This window comes from Rhamphochromis longiceps, linkage group LG5 (genome assembly GCF_057381845.1).
Source record: "Rhamphochromis longiceps isolate RC_006_pf linkage group LG5, R_longiceps_female_GT1.1, whole genome shotgun sequence".
Classification (NCBI taxonomy): Eukaryota; Metazoa; Chordata; class Actinopteri; order Cichliformes; family Cichlidae; genus Rhamphochromis; species Rhamphochromis longiceps.
The window spans coordinates 37,834,860-37,848,127 of NC_140561.1; the positions used below are offsets into that span (position 1 = coordinate 37,834,860).

A 13,268-nucleotide genomic window follows, 5' to 3' on the forward strand; every position below is an offset into this window, starting at 1 on the left:
AATAGAAGGATAATAGGCGCTAAGCCTGAAGCAAATCAGTGTGTGTGCCAAAATTTCTTGTCTAAACATATTTAAATGGGCACATTATAAATGTCTATCAGTGATATCAGTGCTATTCTTTGTACCTATCAACAAGAAACATGTCTATACTTCCTAAAGACACTTACCTGACAGCTTACATTTTTGACCACAAAACCACCCAACATCAAGACAGCACCACGTTGTCGACCATCTTTGGCATCATCTAAAGTTGAAATAACATGAGATGCATTGATACAAACAAACACTGTACAGATATGTGGATAAAAAGTAACAGATGTACTCATGTGTTTCCTCAGCCACACATGAAAGCCACTTAGAGACAATTTAATGATGATGCATAAAAATGTGTCAAGACCTAGGCTCAAATACTACCTCAAACACAAATGTGAAAAACATGACAAGTGCTGAAAGTGGTCCTGACATATGGGCTGTTTACAGTTTAGTAAGCAAGAATGTCATTGTCAACAAGAAAAAAGGTCATGGATGTTGGGTGCCCTTGTTTGTGTCTGTTGTCTCTTCAGCTGAATAGCTATGAATCTTGGCCGTGCTGACCACTTACGCATTTTGCAGTGTATGCAAACTCTTTGTAACATAGTAACTAACACTTCAAATGACATGACTGACACACAACCTTCAACATAAATATATTCTTTCACATACCTTGCTTGAACATTTCTTGCTTGAGACTTTTGGAAGCACCTTTCTTGTCAACATGTACACGGGATGTGGGGGTACAGGTAGAACCTTGGAAAATGGTTCCAGAGACAGCCATCAACAGTTTCCCAGACTAGTTTGAGACACTGCAACAACCAAAATGAGAAAGTCGTAAACATGCATTACAGACTTGCCCCTCAACCCAGACAGAAAGAAGAGTTTGAGATACTGCAGCTGAGGAATGACATTCCTGATGCATCTCAAACATCTTTGCCCATTTCTGCCATGGACCGCCACAAATGTGGTCTGAATACTGCCAGGGGAACTTATTTACATCACAAATAGTTACAAGCCAAATGGCTTCCCTCAGTTCTTCCCAATCTCATGCCAATATTTTCTCTATCGTGTGTCTGAGTCATTTGAATGTGGGCACAGCAGATCTCAGGTAAGTGTACCTGGAATAAGCCCTAATGAGCAAGCCAGTTGGTAACACCCAGCAGCCCCTTTGGGAGTAACTAAATACAGGTCAACAACAGTGCTCTGGTGAAGACCAAATGTCTTTGACCAAAGCCAAAATATGAAACTTGTCAGCTGTTCCTCATGGTTTGTGTAAGTGCTGCCGGTCTACCTTTGGGCATTCAACACCGGAACTATAAGACTTTGGTTTAGAACAGAAGATCAACCTCCTGGAAATGAATGTAATGGAAAAGCAGATCCTTCTCAGAGAATAAATTCGGTCAGCAACCATTTTTTGCACATTCTACAAAGTTAGGTGACAGTGTTAATAGCTAGTGAAACTAATGTGGCCCTCTGGCTTACATTGGATCAATGAACAAACATTTATTTTGGCTCCTCACCAAATGGAACATCTCTTTCTCGGCAGGTACATTCAGTTGCTGACAACTCATTGGCACAAGAATAAACAATATTTCTGCCACTAATCTTTTCTTTTAAGATTTTTGACAAAAAAAGGTGACAAGAGAACAATAACATGTTTGAACATAAAACCTGGACCATAATGTGCCTTCTCCAGAATAGACTGAAATACCTGCTTTATGTGACTTGACAGCAAAACACACCATGAATATAATGATAATTAGATTAATCCCAAATTTCAAACATCTACCAAATATACAGATAACTTTACCAAATTATACTGCAGTGTATCAAGTCCTACTAACATGCCCAGTCTCCTGAATTGCTGTGGAACCTCTACAAATTGTTGGTGCATTTCATTTTTTAAACCAGGGGTCTTTAACTAAAATGAGCTGTGGGCCACTTTAGTGTTCAAGTAGTACAAACAACAACAACAACAACAACAAACAAACAAACAAGAAAACACCCACAAATATTTCCAGAAATGTAGTGTTTTGTTTGTTTTTTCACATTTCAAATATTGTATAACAAGACAAAACTGCAAATGTGAAAGCAATTTTTTTTCTCACTCTTAACTAACTGAAGCCTTTCATTGAACTGCAAATTAAACAAACTGGTACTCTCTTTCTGGCCGAACACGTGGCAGCACTTCTGCTATAATTTTCTTTGTATTAAACAAAATAAAAATGCAGATATAAGTGTACACATTAGTTTTTGACACGTAAATATACGGGCCACAAGTAGGGGTGATGTGGGCCGCAAGTGGCCCTCGGGCCGCGCGTTTGAGACCCCTGTTTTAAACTTTTGATTCCACTACAAACGGATCATTTAACCTGCAACTCCTAGTTTGGCCTCTGGGGACAGCGGAAAACAGCAATTAAAACACTGATACACTAATATTGATGCATCACCTTTAGTTGAAATGATGACAACAGCTCATTTTAAAGTGAATCAACGCAATGATCAGCTTTAGCATTCGTTTAGAGTCATATCTCAGTGTGTCTTTAAAGTGTAAGTCAAGCTTTCACTTTACATTTCACTTTGCTGATTCTAGATTGGAACAGCTCTGCTGCAGCTAAATGGATCAGCTGTGGACTAGGCTGATGCACATGACCACCTAAAGGAAACAGTGAAGTAAATGCAGACAAAAGTTCTGATTAGGAAAACGGCAATGAAAATTGTGAAAGAGTAAAGAAAATGTTTACAATTTCAGTATATATACAGTATGTGGCCAGTGGGAAGTGTAAAAGTCTTTTATATATACATATATATATATATATATAATGTGTACTTTATGAGCACACCTCTGCCTAGTCCTGTCCTGTCTCACTTGGATGACTGGTTGACTATTAACTCAGATAATGTAATAACCATTCACAGCAGTGATGTCCTCCAGGCTCCAGGAGTCCAGGTCATCCTGTCTCGCTCCAGATTTGGCTCCTGAGCTGCTTAATGGTCACTGAGTTTTACTGGTATTTAGTCATAATTAGGTTTATGGTACTTAGTTTTTGAGGAAATCTGCCTACCATGGCTGAAATGAGAGCTGTACAAGTGAATGAAAGTAAATGTTGTGTGACAGAAAGCAAAAACACTGTGAGAAAGGCACCATTAATTTCTACAGACCTGAGGAGAACTGTAGAGTTGAATGATTATTCACTGTGGGTGTCTCGAGACACTACCCCTACAGTGTTCCTGATCCATTGTTTTCATGATCCATTGTTAGTGTAAACATACTGATTGATCATGTTTTAAGTATCCTAGTGTTTATTCCATGTACAACCACTACTGTTTAGTTTATAATAACAAGAAAAGAACATCAGTAAGAGGTCAAACTGTGACCACAGGATCCCCCAAAGAGTGTTGCTGTTGGAAAATACATAAATGCTCTTACTTTATTAAGAACATTTTTCATGGGCAGAGACAACTGTATAAAAACTCAACTTGAGAAACTGGGAAAACAGCAAAGTCGGAGAAATGATTGACTTTGTGTCATTTTCAGCCGGAGCTTGAGCTGTGTGTGGTGGTCTTCCACAATGAGTTTTTGATACAGCCATCAGAGGGAGCCAAACTCATCACTGTTTTATTCTAAACACAACGAATGAAAAATATGTGGGAAAACGTAATTGTGGAGAAAAAAAATCCCACCTTTTTCAGATTCTGAATGAAACTTTTCAAATACATCTTCAGATTAAGAATCTTCTACGATTCTGTAAAGCAGGTGGGTTGTGAGAAAGTGTTTCAATGAGGACAGGGGCTGCTGTATTTAAGTAGTCTGTGATCCAGCAGGAACTTGCATCAGCACAGCTCAGGGAATTAATGTCACAGTCCTCACTGTTTCACCTTAACCCACACTCAGGTCTTACCACACTCAGTTTCCTGTGGAGACCTAATTCTGTCAGATACAACTAAACAGAATCCATCCAATCAAGTTCTTGTACACAAGCTTCTCAGGTGTGTATCGTCACAGCTTAAAGATAAGTAAATAAGTAAATGGCGCAGTTTGTTGGTGAAATATTAAAAACAAAGCCATTTACTTGGGTAAATTAGGTCAGTACGTTTTAAACTGAAAGACACAAAATGTAATACAAGAGCAAAGCAGGCTCCTTTCTTTGATCTTCTTTAACTGATTACATTGAAAACACAGATGCAGCTACTCATGCTAAATGTGGATATTATCCTTTCACTTAGCTGCTACATCCAAGCATCTACCCATGCTCATATCCATCCACCCATTTTCTTCTACCTATCCAAATCAGGGGCGTTGGAGCTTATAACAGCTCTCATATGGTGAAAGACGGGGTAGAGAAGTCTGTCACAGGGTGATTTAGTTGATAGACCTTGGAAAAATGAAAAGTTCATTACAAATCTTTATGTGGAGCAGCACAGTGGTGTGGTGGTTAGTACTGTTACCTCACAGCAAGAAAGTCCTGAACTCCAAACTAGTATCTGGCTGGGTTTTTTCTGCATGGGTCTGTGTGGGACTGAACTGGATTTGCAGAAAAAAAATCAATAGATGGAAGTTTTTTATGTGACATTTGAATCCATACATACCCATCCCACAACATAAAGTGTCATCAGATTTCCTCTCCTGATTCATAACTGGTGGAACTTGTAGATCTGCAACACTGAAACATAACAGTTCAACATTTGACTGAACATGCGACACAACGGCTGTAAATATTTTTAGTAATTTCACAAAATTGTGGGTTAAGCAGCATATCTGAAGTTCTCTTTGTCATCTCATTCATTGAGGTAAGGGGGGAATGTAATCATCCATTGGGTCACTTAAGATAAGTGATAAAAGCATACAGTGTGTTTTATGCACAAATTAAAAATATTAGGAATATAGGGAGCATATGTACACAAGTTATACCTTATCCTACTAAATGATATCACCCTCCATATTTTTATAGATTTGCAAGTGTAAATGGTGTGTATAGGACATTCTTGGTGTTTCCCGGTGTTTTGGTTTGCCCTGTTTTCATCTTTTATAATGCTGCCCTCTGGTGACCGTCAGTCAAATAAGAGAAAAAGTCTTCGTTTTCAAAGTGAAATGTCTCATAAAGGGAAAAAATGAAAACATTTCACACTTCATCATTATCACTGTTTACAAAATGATTTAGTTTCATTTAATTAATCTACATTTGAATAGTGAAATAATTTAAATTTAAATTGTTTTCATTTACTGTTATTTAGATTCATATTATTTAGTAACAACATTTATATGAAGAAATATACTTCACATAGCAAGAAAGAAAAGAACTGTTTATTATAATATATATAAACTGCATATTCATATAATGATGTGCTGTCCTTGTTTTATCTATTTAATATCAGTTTTTCATTTGCAACCTTTATCAAAATCAGAGTAAAGTAAAAATAAAGTTATTAAACTTTTGAAGTTTTAGTAATTAAACACAAAAATACCACAAATAATTCAAATAACGCAAATAATAAAATGTCTTCATTGAATTTGTTTAAATAGTTTTTCAGTTTATTGAAAATGCATTTAAACAGGTACTTTGCGTTAGTGTCTAATGACTAGTTAGCTAATGACTATCAGCCAGTGCTGTAAAATGTTTATCATCCACGCCTCCATGACTTCATGTTCTTACTTGATCTGCTATATTATGTATTCATTACTCTGTAAGCAGAGTTCCCTTTGTTGTATATTAAAATCTACTGTTAGATAGATTAGGTTGATAGAGATATAGGCAGTAGCAAAACACTGTAGACCTCAGATAAAAGAAAACCAAACCAAAATTAAAACAGAAATCTTCAGCATATTATTTTTGTATGCAATTCTAACAAAAAACAACAAAACCTAAATAATATAGGTGATACAAATTGGGAAGATTTGGCTAAATTGCAGAAAACACATTTATCATTTAGTTTAAATAACTAATACATCTCGAATACTCTGCTGTATCTTTTATGACAAACACACACACACACACACACACACACACACACACACACACACACACACACACACACACACTGGCCTTGCAGCTGCAGTCAAAGAGACTTTGGCTGTTGCATTGGCTTCTTTGTAAAACCATACCTGGGGAGGCGTTTCCTGATTATTAACTTTAGATCATTTATACCTGAAATAAAAATCTGATTCCAAACTCTGATGCCGATCTCCAGCTCGCACCGTGCACAAGCTGGACTGTAACATAAACTTGTCCTCCCACTGTCCCAGAGGTGATCCCAGCCTTACTCTGGGAGTAACTGGCTGACTGAGGATGTTTGTCAGCCAACGTGTCTAACCTGAGCCTTGTTGGCTAAAAGCTCGTGTTCATGTGCAAGCATGTGTTTAGTCTTTCTTTTCTCTTCTACCCACCTGGCATGGTCTTCTTTGTGTTTGCATATTTACAACAGACTCCTGATGATGCTGACTTCTACATAGTTTATACTTGTTTACAGTTTATTATACTTTTAATCAATTCATAATTTTATTTGATTTATATATTTATATATTTATTTCCCATGTTGACTTCATACATTTCTGTGATCATTTGTGATGAATTGTCTAGAAGGAGCTACAGAGGGGTTTAACAGGTATACTAGTCTAACAATAATAATAATAATCTATGCATGTCAAAACACTTGGTTTAAGATTCATCCCTTTCTAGACAACAAGATGATATTTAATCAATGCAAAACTCTAACTGTATTCACTGTACTTAAATAAGCCCATTTAAACATGGTTTTATTAGTATTCATGCATGTAAAATATTTGCACTGATGTTTCGGATAAACTGACTAATTGATTGGTCTCTGTTTAATAAAAACTGATCATATATATATATATTTGGAATTGACAAATCAGCTGAACAAATGCATTAAAGAAATGTTGTAAAACAGAGAACAATGGCATTTTTCTGCACTCCAGTGGAACTACTGTTGCTATTTAATCTATGCAGTAATAAATGCTGCAGATTTGACGGCAAACGTGGTCCCTGTTGTTAATATGCATTGTAAAAACCACTACACTAAATTCACCAGCCATTAGATCTCTTGATAAACACTGCAAGACCTCTGTGCAGCACTTACCTCTTCCACTGCAGTGACTGAAGGCATACTGTTCCTCCTCTCATGTTGCTTATCCCCTGCAGTCCTTCTTCTCCAGTTTCCCCCTCTCCAGTGTGCAAGGGCCTGGTGCAGACACAGTGCACCCTTATATGCACTACCTGCATAGCTGCAGTACTGTCAGCCCGGGACCCCGGGCCAATGGGAATAAAACATGTGCAAAGGACCATCTGCAATGGAAAACGAAATCCTGTAAAAGATTTGGTGGATTTTGCAGCACGGGGTAATGGCGTCCAGCTGCCTTGGGTCTTAGTGACAGATGCTTTCTCTCCCTCTCACTTGGCTAACATGCATGCTTCTCTGTTTCCTCCAGTGAGCTTAAATACTTAAACGGCTTCATTCAAGATGCTCCTTAACTCTGCACACATACAGCACTTTCTTTAACCTTCAACACACATTACAATAAAGATGTACTTTATGATGTAATTAATTTAGTAGTGTTTGCACTTCATGCTTCATGCTATGTGCATATTCTCATTCATATATATAAAGATATATAGATAGGTATAGATATATGTAGATATAAATATATTACACAATAATAGATGATCAAGTAAACCTAAATATCTCAGTCACGCATGTAATTATGATCCACCAAACTGTATCTATTGATTAAGGACAGTGAAAGACTTTAACAGACTAACGTCAGGTTTCAAGAAAACAACCTGATCAGTGAAGCAGCATCGTATTTACAGCTCTCAGTAGTCACCTGAACTGAAATGCCATAGCTGAAAGCTTCTTCTGTACCTACACCACAGTACCAACATTGTTTCTAATCCATCTGTTGATGTAAGCTCTATATGAGCTTTGAAGGCAGGCATCTGTAATTTTAATCCCTGTCCCATACACATTTCTTTTTCAGCCAAATTTGGGAACTTGTTGGGGTCGGTTCTATTACAGATCTCAGCTAGACTGCCTCTCTGAAGACATTGTATCATGCTATATTACACCCATTTCCATAATGTTACATGCAAAAGGTTAAAGGGTCAACAGACTATGTCCTTAAGGTTGCAAAGTCTACCAGTGTCATACTAATGTATATTTTCAGGGTTCATCCAGCTGTCAGAGAATAGCTTTGTATTAGGTTATCTATGTAGTACTATTCACTTATTTTGACTTGTTTGTCAGATTAACACAATGCAGATACACAAACACGTTATTAAGACATCTCAAAAATACTTTTCTAAAGTGCATCTGTGATTTGTCTTGTTTTTCAGTGACTCACAGTGAGTGATTCAGTAAGACAAGATTTACTTCTTCACTTTTAATCCCATCCATTGATAATCTCAAGTGAAGGCAGTGTTGGATTCTCCCTACAATCAGATTAAGCATATGGCTCCAGCATCTGTGAGCTAATTTACAGCCAAGCGTTCCCTGCTTGGCTGCTACAGCAGCAGATATGTTAGGACTTAAGCCGACAACTCTCATTGACAAAATCTGATTTAACCGCTGGCCGTATGCTGTCAAAGGATGCCGGGCTGGTACGGGTCACCAACTGTTCAGACTTTGACTCAGCTTTCATTGTTTCCTCACAATAAAAATGCAGTTATTTCCTCAGACAGGCAGAAAGAGCTGCTATCAGTGATATGCTCAACAGTGATCCACCAGCCTGAAAGGTAATGTATAATCAGTTGAATAAACATTTTAACTTAAAATTTTCTCTTATAATTACTACTTCTAGATTATTTTCTACCAGTGTATTGTAAATTGTGTCTCTTACATCATCAGCTGCAAAATGTATGTAAGTTGGAACACTGTGCAAATTGTTGGTCTGGACTATGATCCAAGTGGTTTTAGCTATTAAAGATACTCTCTAGCTTTTAGTCCCGTTTTTCAGTTTAATCTTTTTTTTTTCACCACGTACAAAAGACAAGTTATTAATATGAAGGCCGATGTGGGTTATCCTGTGAAACTAGTCTAGTCGAATGCTGTAACCATGTATGTTTCTTAGCTTCCATGTGTTGGTGGTTAAGGTTTTAGGAACTCAAACACAGAGAAGCATTGACATAATGTATAATGTATGACCGTTAACAATACAAACCGCAAGAAACACAAGCTTTTATCCAACCTTAGGACGACCTTAAATGTCATGTTACTCAGCTACAGATACTTTATGATTCAGGGAGTAAGCACTCTTTGAAGTGGCATTAATCATAGAGATGCTCTAGCAGAGTAAGAGTCCAGTACAAGTGTCCGTGGATCATTTGGACTTTGATATGACAACACACAGCGTAAAGGTTTCTCAGTGACTGACCATTACTGACCTTTTCTGATAGCCAGATTATTAAAACAGCATCTTGAGGTCTACCAACAAGCATGAAAGTAAAGCCAGACTTTCTACTTCACTGTAAGCATGTAATGTCCAGAAATATTCAATGAAACTTTTAACCTGATAATTACGTGACTGAAGGTGCTGGAATTTCACCACTTTCAGGGAAGTAACAACAATTTTTACTTTAAAATTTACAGCTTTGTTCTTTTGATTGGTTTTTAAAGTGGGGGCATTTCTGCATACAACGACACGATGATATCACAGATATTTATCACCAAACTCTCCCTTTCAGCTCCATGCAGACCTCAATCATCCTTGTGCTTTCCTGTCTTACAGGAAAATGGTAAATATTGGCTTTATTAAATATTACTTAGATATATCATAATTGATTTATCACATAAATGCTGTTAATGCAATCTGTATGACAAAACTTTATGAATGAATACATGGACTGAGTGTGGCAGGACAACATGCTGTAGTTTGGGGACAAAATGCTAACCATGCACACCGTCTTCTGGCTGAACATCAAAGTTCTCATTTTGTACAGTGTGCAGACAGAAACATGCCAGTGTCGTTTATACGCACAGAAACTGTGAAAGCAGTTCGTGCTCACAGCTGAAATAATACTAACTGATTCCAGGTTTTCTGCATGTCAAACTGTTTCCTTAAACAAAACTTTTTCTATCCACCGATAAGCTCATTATAGATTAAAATCATTGGAGACTTGGCATGTCTCTACAAGGTGGGGTGAAGGAGGACCTGTTTTGCTAAAATTCTTCTACCTGAAAATACTTTAACAAAAACATCATATTGTCAGGTGCTGTTAGAGCTCACCTGGTTGAATAGGTGACCCCCGTATGTCAGGGACTATTGCAGGGTTTGAGTTTACCCCCAGAACATTTCCTGCATGTCATTCTGTTGACTCTCTCATTACTTTCCTGTTTAGCCTTTTAAATTACTCTGTGTAATAAAGGCTGAGACACATAAAGTTAAAATAAATAAAGGAATTAGATCACCAGAAGAATTAGTGGGGTTTCAGTTGAACATCGATGAGGGGCACACTAAATTTTGCACATTATGATTATTTTTTGTATATGAGCTCATGGTGGAAATTGTTTCATTTACTGACAGGAAAATACAAAAATTCAACATATGCAAGCATCCTAATGCAGTGAAGCTCATAAATAGTTATTATTTTTCATACAGGGATACTTCTCTGCCTTTTGCTTGGGAAATTAACCTACATACATGTGCATGTCTCACCTGGTCACCTGGTAAGAAATTAACCGATCAGCTCCTGGACTTTTTAAATCTTTTTTTGCATCATAGGTTTTCTTTTTTATAACCTTTTATGTCATGAATACACTAATCCCTCATCTCTTTTGGAGGAGACATTTAGGAATCATGTTCATCTCATCCATTAATCCAGACTGAAAACAACAAGAAGAGACAACACAATGTGTAAATAAGCAAAGTAGCAATATTTTCAGAGAAAATATCCCAACATCTGCCTGCATATGTATGTTACCAAAATGCTACTGCTGCTGCTGAATGAGATCACAGAACTGTGTGTGTATGTGTGTGCGTGTGTTTGTGGCGAGAATGACTAAGTAAAAAGAGCCGCTCAGAGATGAGTAATGTTATTGTACCTCTGACCAGGAACCAGCTGACACTAAATGAATCCAGGACCTGCCAAAGTTGTGCCAATTTTTGTGCGCATAACTTGCATGGATAAAAAAGAAAATGCGCAAAAAAAACTCCGTATTATAACGCATGTGTGACTCTTTTTGCATATCCCCGACATAATAATCTTGGCTTATTTGTGTTTCTAATGTCCTCCAGATTTTCTTAGAGAACAGTAATGAAAGAACGTGGACCTGTTCCTGCTCCCAGCAGACTGGACTCCAGTCCAGGTTTTGGCCTTTACTGGCAAGGCGCAGCAATTTGCAGCATCCCCACACGAAGCCAGCCACACACGCTGTCCGAGAAGCTGCTACGAAGTTACACCAGTAGGGTTGCCAACCGTCCCTTAAAAAACGGAATCGTCCCGTATTTCGAAACAAAAGTACACGTCCCGTATTGAGCTAATAAGGGACGCACTTTGTCCCGTAATACAGTGAGAATCAAAAGTAGTCTATAACTTTTAATGGAATTAACGCTTTGTTTGAAAACATAATTCCCAGCCCCTCTCCTGCTTTGTGACCAATGAGCTGACAGCACACTTACGAGTATGACAATTCAGATTACCGCTCATCTCATTGGTCAAGGAAAGGTCGCTTACGGAGAAAATACCGGAAGACAACAGATGACCACAACAAGAAGCATGGCCAACAGGGAAACAAACGCCGACACTGCGGTGCAAGTCTCGGACGACAGTACACCTAAAGCTGGGCAAACACTGTGCGATTTTTTCAGTCACGTTATTCAGCTCCTGCTCAAACTGCACGATTGACTCGCAGGGGTTAGAAGTTGGTAGGTCACGATGCAGGTCTCACACTATACCGCCCGATGCTCTGATGCGACCTGAGTGCGCACACTGTGCCTCCATAACATGAAGGTTATAACAGAAAATCTGTCGCGCTCTCTCTCTCCGTCTTTCACTCACACAGACACACCACCACCATCAACTTTGCTAAATTGCTAATGAAAAACATGATCAGGCAGCTGTGATTTAGCAGCAGTGTAAATCCAACTATTTTCATGGCTGTGTGCCTCCATCGCTTGTGTCCAGATCACACGCTGCACAGCCGTGCTGCTCCATCTTTTACACCAACGTTTACGTGTTTGCGCGCGAGCAGTGTGAGCGGCTGTGGTGAGACCCTCACGAGCGATTGATGATCGGGAGCTGGTCGTGAGGTGTTAATCACTTCTCGTTACCCCACGTATACTACACGATGCACGATGAAGGCCAAAATCGGTCCGATCACTCAAAAATCGGCTCAAAATGGGCCTAAAACTGCACAGTGTAAGCCCAGCATTAGAGCAGCAATGTTTGTTCCCCCTCAGAGAAAGGGAAGAATGGGAAAAGGAAAACACCTGGCTGGAAAAAGTTAATATGGGCATGTGCAGTGAATATCAGCGCTATGTGGCCAGAAGTGTGATAATATAATTTATTTTGTGTAATAAACAACTGCAAGGATAGATGATTACAACAAATAGATGACTAATACATAAAAGTAATACATAGATGAATAATGATGATGAGTTAAGATGCGTAATCATGGGAACAAGCGGGTTTACAAACAGGAGCAGCTGATTAGCATTAAGCCAATTGTACTAAATGCACTAAATGTGCACTGTTACAAGAATGTTTTTCTTTCTATTGTTTTCTATTATTTTAAGTTAAGCAGGACAGAGTTCTTTTAAAGAAAGATTTACTTATATTCTCAAAAGTTAAGCATGACAGGCTTCTGTTTAAGAAGGAGACCTGTTTTATTGTGTTAATGTTGTCATTTTGAGCTAAAAAATAAATGGCTAAATGATCATTTGTTTCACATGTGTTCATATCACAAAGAATACACATCTACTTAAATCAAATTCAAGTCAAATGGTTAAAAAAATAATTTCACACACAAAAAAAGAGCTAGAAAATTCACCACACTGGGAAGGGTGAAGACAACTGGGTCGCCCGGCCCTGGCCACGAGGTGTCCCTTATTTATTTTTCAGGGAGTTGGCAACCCTATACACCAGTAAAGTAAACACAAACATTTATAGAAAGATTATCCCAATTACTAGATAGGAGCGCGCTTTATATAGACACAGCCATGTCCATACATGTATTTAATAAACATGCGCATGCTGTAATGTCTTTACATAACCACCTTTATT

General features: G+C 38.1%; 1 long non-coding RNA gene across 2 annotated transcripts in view; it reads right to left on the reverse strand.

Moving 5' to 3' along the window:
* The window catches only part of LOC146670547 (uncharacterized), a 27,635-nt gene extending 15,544 nt beyond the window's left edge, over nucleotides 1-12,091 (reverse strand). For both annotated transcript variants that reach the window (XR_014911800.1, XR_014911799.1), the window contains exons 1-5: nucleotides 11,317-12,091; nucleotides 7,132-7,337; nucleotides 4,624-4,697; nucleotides 703-842; nucleotides 168-244 (exon numbers count right to left, since the gene is read on the reverse strand). This is a non-coding gene — a long non-coding RNA (uncharacterized LOC146670547). The remainder of the gene's footprint in view (nucleotides 1-167; nucleotides 245-702; nucleotides 843-4,623; nucleotides 4,698-7,131; nucleotides 7,338-11,316) is intronic.
* Between the last annotated feature and the right edge of the window lie 1,177 nt (nucleotides 12,092-13,268).